Source organism: Scyliorhinus torazame, chromosome 5, assembly GCF_047496885.1.
Source record: "Scyliorhinus torazame isolate Kashiwa2021f chromosome 5, sScyTor2.1, whole genome shotgun sequence".
Lineage (NCBI taxonomy): Eukaryota > Metazoa > Chordata > Chondrichthyes > Carcharhiniformes > Scyliorhinidae > Scyliorhinus > Scyliorhinus torazame.
Genome location: NC_092711.1, coordinates 132996663 through 133004942, shown reverse-complemented (window position 1 = coordinate 133004942; position 8280 = coordinate 132996663).

Genomic DNA, 8280 nt, shown 5'->3' with positions numbered 1-8280 from the left:
CTGCGATTGCCAGGCCGTTTCGGCCGCTGAACATTCTAACCTGCTAATGACGTGTTCATTACGGGCATAGGGTCGGCCTCCATCCGCCAGCGCCTCTTAGAAGGGGCTACCCTCGACCTCGCGGCGACCAAGAAACTAGCGCTCTCGCTCACAGTCACCTCACGCAACGTACAGGCTTATGCCCCCGACCGCACGGCCCACCCCTCCTCGGCATCGTGGACCCCGCCAGCGGCCACCCCATCGTGGACCCCAACAGCGACCGCCCCCAGCCAACCCCACGCCTGCGCCGCGCGGCAGCCAACCGACCTTGGGGGACCCAAGTGCTACTTCTGCAGACAGACAAAACACCCCCGGCAGCGCTGCCCGGCACGGAGTGCGCTCTGCAAGGTCTGTGGCAAGAAGGGACATTTCGCTGCAGAGTGCAAGGCCCGCTCAGTCGCCGCTATTGTCCCTGCACCCCCCCGCGTGCGGCCAGTGGGCGCCGCCAGCTTCCTCTCCTCAGACCACGTGCGGCCAGTGGGCGCCGCCATCTTCCTCGTCTCACAACACGTGCGGCCAGTGGGCGCCGCCATCTTCCTTGTCTCACAACACGTGCGACCCGTGGGTGCCGCCATTTCCCCTGCCCATCATCCGGCCGCTCATTGCCTGCAACCGCCGACGACCAGCCACGCCTCGCCTCTGTCGCGATTGACCAGTCCTGACCGCACAACCTCGCGACCGCGTCGACAAAGGTGAAGGTCGACGGGGATGGGATATCCTGCCTTCTGCACTCCGGGAGCACTGAGAGCTTCATCCACCCCGATACGGTAAGGCGCTGCTCCCTCGCGGTACACCCCGCTAACCAAAGAATCTCCCTGGCCTCCGGATCCCACTCTGTGGCGATCCGGGGGTACTGCACCACCACCCTCACCATCCAGGGCGTGGAGTTCAGCGGCTTCCGGCTCTACGTCCTCCCCAACCTCTGCGCTACCTTGCTACTCGGCCTGGACTTCCAGTGCAACCTCCAGAGCCTAACCCTGAAATTTGGCGGGCCCCTACCACCCCTTACTGTGTGCGGCCTCACAACCCTTAAGGTCGACCCGCCTTCTCTGTTTGCGAATCTCACCCCGGATTGCAAACCCGTCGCCACCAGGAGCAGACGGTACAGCGCCCAGGACAGGACCTTCATCAGGTCTGAGGTCCAGCGGCTGCTGCGGGAAGGCATCATCGAGGCCAGCAACTGCCCCTGGAGAGCCCAAGTGGTAGTGGTGAAAACCGGGGAGAAAAACAGGATGGTCGTTGACTACAGTCTGACCAACAATCAGTAAACGCAGTTCGACGCGTACCCCCTCCCACGCATATCTGATATGGTCAATCAGATTGCACAGTACCGGGTCTTCTCGACAGTGGACCTGAAATCTGCCGACCACCAGCTCCCCATTCGTAAGGCAGAATGTCCGTATATCGCGCTTGAAGCGGACGGCCACCTTTATCACTTCCTTAGGGTTCCCTTCGGCGTCACCAACGGGGTCTCGGTCTTCCAACGGGAGATGGACCGAATGGTTGACCGGTACGGACTGCGGGCCACTTTCCCGTACCTGGATAATGTCACCATCTGCGGCCACGACCAGCAGGACCACGACGCTAACCTTTCCAAATTCCTCCACACCGCCAAACTCCTCAACCTAACCTACAACAAGGAGAAGTGTGTGTTCAGCACAAACCGATTAGCCATCCTCGGCTATGTGGTTCAGAACGGAGTTCTAGGGCCCGACCCCGATCACATGCGCCCCCTCATGGAGCTCCCCCTCCCCCACTGCCCCAAGGCCCTCAAACGCTGCCTGGGGTTCTTTTCATACTACGCCCAGAGGGTCCCTCACTTTGCGGACAAGGCTCGCCCACTCATCCACTCCACCGGTTTCCCACTGACGGCCGAGGCTCACCAGGCCTTCAACCGTATCAAGGCCGACATCGCCAAGGCCGCGATGCACGCGGTCGACGAGACGCTCCCCTGCCAAGACGAGAGCGATGCATCAGACGTCGCTCTGGCCGCCACCCTCAACCAGGCAGGCAGGCCCGTGGCATTCTTTTCCCGCACCCTCCATGCCTCCGAAATTCGGCACTCCTCCGTCGAAAAGGAGGTCCAAGCGATCGTTGAAGCTGTGCGGCACTGGAGGCACTACCTGGCCGGCAGGAGATTCACTCTCCTCATAGACCAACGGTTGGTTGCCTTCATGTTTAACAACACACAGCGGGGTAAGATCAAAAATGATAAGATCTTGAGGTGGAGGATCGAGCTCTCCACCTTTAATTACGAGATTTTGTATCGCCCCGGTAAGCTCAACGAGCCCTCCCGATGCCCTGTCCCGAGGTACATGTGCCAGCGCACAGGTGGACCGACGCCGGATCTTGCACGACGATCTCTGTCACCCAGGGGTCACCCGCTTTTATCACTTCATTAAGGCCCGCAATCTGCCCTACTCCATCGAGGAAGTCAGGGCGATCACCAGAGACTGCCAGGTCTGCGCGGAGTGCAAGCCGCACTTCTACCGGCCAGACCGTGCGCCTGGTGAAGGCCTCCCGCCCCTTTGAATGCCTCAGCGTGCACTTCAAAGGGCCCCTCCCCTCCACCGACCACAACACATATTTTCTCAATGTGGTCGACGAATATTCCAGATTCCCCTTCACCATCCGATGCCCCGATATGACGTCTGCCACCGTCATCAAAACCCTCAACACCATCTTCGCTCTGTTCAGCTTCCCCGCCTACGTCCACAGCGACAGGGGATCCTCATTTATGAGCGATGAGCTGCGCCAGTACCTGCTCAGCAGGGGCATTGCCTCAAGCAGGACGACCAGCTACAATCCCCGGGGAAACGGGCAGGTGGAGCGGGAGAATGGGACGGGCTGGAAGGCCGTCCAGCTGGCCCTACGGTCCAGAAATCTCCCGGCCTCCCGCTGGCAGGAGGTCCTCCCTGACACACTTCACTCCATTCGGTCGCTCCTGTGCACAGCGACAAACGAAACCCCCCATGAACGTCTCTTTGCCTTCCCCAGGAAGTCCACCTCCGGGGTTTCGCTCCTAACGTGGCTGGCAGCTCCAGGACCTGTTCTCCTCCGCAAACACGTTCGACTCCACAAGGCGGACCCGTTGGTTGAGAGGGTACAGCTACTCCACGCAAACCCGCAGTACGCCTACGTAGCGTACCCCGACGGCCGCCAAGACACAGTCTCCCTCAGGGACCTGGCACCAGCTGGGTCCCCGCAGCCCTTCCCCCGCCCCGGCGCCACCCTCCCTTCCCCAGCGCACCCCACCACAGCCCCTGCTCCAGGACGATCCGTCCTCCCCTTGTTCCCACCCAGGGATGAAGAGGATGTCGACACGCTCCCAGAGTCACCGATGACCGAGCCGACGCCTGACTCACCACCAGCACTGCGGCGCTCTCAACGACGGATCAAGGCGCCCGACTGTCTAAATTTGTAACCTTCTCTGAAATTTTAATGACAACCTGTATGTAAATAGTTTTCCACCACCCCCGCTAGACTCATTTCTAACAGGGGGTGAATGTGGTAGTCACCACTGTTGTATTATATTGTATATACTGCACTGCATACGAGGGTATTACGGTAAGGCCCCTGTACTACAGGTACGGGGGTAGATCCCTGCCTGCTGGCTCCGCCCAGTAGGCGGAGTATAAATGTGTGTGCTCTACGAACTGCAGCCATTTCGACTGCAGCTGCAGGAGGCCACACATCTCTGTGTAATAAAGCCTCGATTACTCTCCACTCTCGTCTCGTCGTAATTGATAGTGCATCAAACATATCTCTCCCCCCCCCCTCTCGAAAAAGGTGAACCGCTGTGGTCCATGAGCATGTGAGGCCTGTCTATCGCCCTCTCTCCGTGACCTGTTCTCCCTCCCTCGGATTCTGGCTCTGTCGGTGGTCTGGTCTCTCTCTCAATCCTATGGTCAGCGCGGTAGCACAAGTGGTTAGCACTGTGGCTTCACAGCGCCGGGGTCTCAGGTTCGATTCCCCGCTGGGTCACCGCCTGTGCGGAGTCTGCACGTCCTCCCCGTGTCTGCGTGGGTTTCCTCCGGGTGCTCCGGTTTCCTCCCACAGTCCAAAGACGTGCAGGTTAGGTGGATTGGCCATGATAAATTGCCCTTAGTGACCAAAAAAAAGGTTAGGAGGGGCTATTGGGTTACGAGGATAGGGTGGAAGTGAGGGCTGAAGGGGGTCGGTGCAGAGTCGATGGGCTGAATGGCCTCCTTCTGCACTGTATGTTCTATGTTCTTCCCTCTCTCTCTGTGGCCTGCTCCCTCTTTCCACTTGCAACCCCCGTGACTGTTCTCTCTCTCCTCTTTTCTCTCGGTCACTGGCCTGCCGTCTTCAAGACTCCCCGTCGTTCCACCTCCCCCTCTCTATGCCTCTTTCTCTGGTTTGCCCTCTATATCTGTCTCCCCTTCCCCCCCCCCCCCCCCCCCATCACCTCCCCCCCCAACCTACATCCCTGCTTTCTTTCTATCTGGCCCAGCCACCCCTCTCTCTCACATCTCGCACTCTGTACTTTGGTCACTCTCTTGCTCCGTGGGGCTCCTCTGCGCTCCCTCTCTCTGCGTGTCGACCGCTCTCTCTCCGCTATAACCCCTCCATGCGCCTGAGTGTGTGTGTGTTTGTCACTGCAGTGCTTAAGGGGAAGGAGCGAGAGTCTGGGTGGGAGGTAGCTGCTGCTGGTGAGTGATTGAGTGGCTGCACCTCCCCCACTCCCTACACACTCTCTCTCTCCGTCCGCCCCCCCACCCCCCTTCCTCAGGTACTCAACGCTGCCGGATCAAGCACAGCCTCCTCCAGATGTCCAGTTCACGATGCCAGAGAAGGAGAAAGGAGATTGAAGGACAGACTTGCATCTTAAAGTGGGAGGGGGAGGAATTTGGATGGGTCTGGTAGAGGCTGGTAGGGGGATGTGGCGAGAGAGTGGGGAGTGCAAGTTGGAGTGAGCTCGGGAACTGGCGCGATCTGGAGCCTTGAGCTCATTTTGTTGGACGCTAAAATATTCCGGGCCGCAGGTTTCGGGCTCTGTGAGCGACAGGGTGTGGAGATCTGTCCCGATTCTCATCCGAACCCATGAACATAAAGCCCCCGGCTACCCCTAATCAAAGAACAAATAACAATACAGCACCGGAACAGGTCCTTCGGCCCTCCAATCCTGTACAGGTCATGATACCATCCTTGGCCAAAACCCTCAGCACGTCGTTGTGCCGTAACCCTCGATACTAAAAGCCACAGTGCTATCCACTTGTGCTACCGCGCTGACCATAGGATTGAGAGAAAGAGAGACCAGACCACCGAGAGAGCCAGAGTCCGAGGGAGGGAGAACAGGTCACGGAGAGAGGGCGATAGACAGGCCTCACATGCTCATGGACCATATCCTATCCGTGTATTTGCCAAGATGCCTTTTGAACGCCGTTAATCTGCTTCCACAACCTCCCCTGGCAACACGTTCCAGGCACTCACCACCCTCTGCGTAAAGAACCTGAATCGTACATCTCCTCTAAACTGGGCCCCACGGAGGGGTTAGCACTGCCGCCTCACGGTGCCGAGGCCCCAGGTTCGATCCCGGCTCTGGGCCACTGGTCCGTGTGGAGTTTGCACATTCTCCCCGTGTTTGTGTGGGTTTCGCCCCCACAACCCAAAGATGTGCAGGGTAGGTGGATTGGCCACGCTAAATTGCCCCTTAATTGGAAAACATTAATTGGGTACTCTAAATTTGTCAAAAAGGAAAACAAAACCTTGCCCCACGGACCTTAAGTCTATGCTCCCTAGTGACTGACTCCTCCACCCTGAGTAAGTGTGCCTGCCCATCTTCTCTATCCATGCCCCTCATCAAATTTACAGTGCAGAAGGAGGCCATTCGGCCCATCGGGTCTGCACCGGCCCTTGAAAGAGCACCCGACTTAAGCCCACAGCTCCACCCTATCCTCATAACCCAGTCGCCCCACCTGACCTTTTTGGTCACTGAGGGCAATTTTATCACGGCCAATCCACCTCACCCGCACGTCTTTGGACTGTGAGAGGAAACCGGAGCACCCGGAGGAAACCCACGCAGACACGGGGAGGACGTGCAGACTCCGCACAGTGACCCAACGGAGAATCGACCCTGGGACCCTGGCGCTGTGAAGCCACAGTGCTATCCACTTGTGTACGTAGGATTGGGAGAAAGAGAGACCTGACCACCGAGAGAGAGCCAGAGTCCGAGGGAGAGACTGTGCTAACCACTGTGCTATCCACATAATCTTGTTGACCTCTATCAGGTCACGCCTCAACCTCTGTTTTGTATCTCTATCCTCCCCACAACTCTCTCATCCCCCCCTCTCCCCATGGAACACAATGGTGGGGGGGGGGGGAAGAGACAGGAGTGTCGCCAGGCTAGCAATCCAGAGGAACCAGGTTCATGCTTTGCCGGGCAGGGGTGGGGGGGGGGGGGGGAAATGTTCAAATCCCGCCATCGGCAGTTGGTGGAACTTAAATTCAGTGAATAAAATCTGCAATGCATGGCACTAATCTCGGTCATGATTTTTTTTTTTAGGAATGTGGAGTATCCAATTAATTTTTTTCTTTCCAATGAACGGGGCAATTTACCGTGACCAATGCACCTACCCTGCACATCTTTGGGTTGTGGGGGGCGAAACCCACGCAGACACGGGGAGAATGTGCAAACTCCACACGGTCAGTGACCCAGAGCCGGGATCGAACCTGGGACCTCGGCGCCGAGAGGCAACCGTGCTAACCACTGTGCAACCGTGCTGACTGTATCTCGGTATTGATGACCATGATGACTAACATCGATTGTCGTTTAAAAAAAAACATCTGGTTCACTAGTGCCCCCCCCCCCCCCCTTTTAGAGGAAGGGAGATCTGCCGTCCTTACCGCGGTCTGACCTACATGTGACTTCAGATGCCCTCCCCTCCCACACACACACAGCAATGTGATTGACTCTTAACTACCCCCTCCTCACTGAAACGGCCGAACGAGCCCACAGTTCAAGGGGGCAATTGCAGTGGGAGAAAAAGTTTGGAGCAGTATCCTTACTCTCCCCCTACCTTTACTGTTCTTTTTCCTTCTTTGGGGGGGGGGGGTGCCGAGGGGGAAACAAATGCTGGGGTCCAGTCAGAGACGGACACGATGCACTATCAATTACGACAAGACGAGAGTAGAGAGTAATCGAGGCTTTATTACGCAGAGATGTGTGGCCTCCTACAGCTGCTGCCGAAATGGCTGCGGCTCGGTGAGCACACACATTTATACTCCGCCTAGTGGGCGGAGCCAGCAGGCACGGATCTACCCCTGTATCTGTAGTACAGGGGCCTTACCGTATTACATCTCATATGTGTACGATATACAAACAGTGGTGACTCCCACACTATGGTCACCTGGGACTGTGGCGGCTTTACGTTACTTACTAGAGCGTCACAATTACAGAAAGAGGCCCTTCGGCCCATCGTGTGTGTTGGCCATCGAGCACCTGTCTATTCTAATCCCATTTTCCAGCACTTGGCCCGTAGCCCTTGTACGCTGCGGCATTTCAAGTGCTCACCTACTTGTGTTGGGGTTGGCAGTGGGAGGCACAGCGTGAGGTGGGCCGGGTGGGTGGGTGGGTGGGTGGGGGCAACGATTTGGGTGTAATTACATCCCTCCGTCACGGCAAAGTCAAATAGCCGCGCCGGTAGGAATAACGTTTTTTTTTTAAATTTAGAGTACCCAATTCATTATTTCCAATTAAGACCATAAGACATAGGAGCGGAAGTAAGGCCATTCGGCCCATCGAGTCCACTCCACCATTCAATCATGGCTGATTTCAACTCCATTTACCCGCTCTCTCTCCATAGCCCTTAATTAAAGGGGCAATTCAGCGTGGCCATTCCCCCTACCCTGCACACCTTTGGGTTGTGGGGGCGAAACCCACGCAAACACGGGGAGAATGTGCAAACTCCACACGGACAGTGACCCAGAGCCGGGATCGAACCCGGGTCCTCACTGCCATAGGCGGCAGTGCTAACCACTTGCGCCACCGTGCTGCCCCAGGAATAGCGCTTTAATATCCAATTGGTTCTGACTCCAGGCGAGGTGCTTGTCTCTTCGGTAAAGCTAGGTCGGTGTGGGGCTTCCCGCAAACACAGACCACAGCTCGCGCGCCCCTTTTAAGATCAGAGTTTCCGCCCTTGGCTCTCCTTCAGCCTCCTCGCGTGTCTGGAAGAGGCTGCAGCACCTGATGGGGGAGGGGGTGGGCAGTGAGGGGCAGGG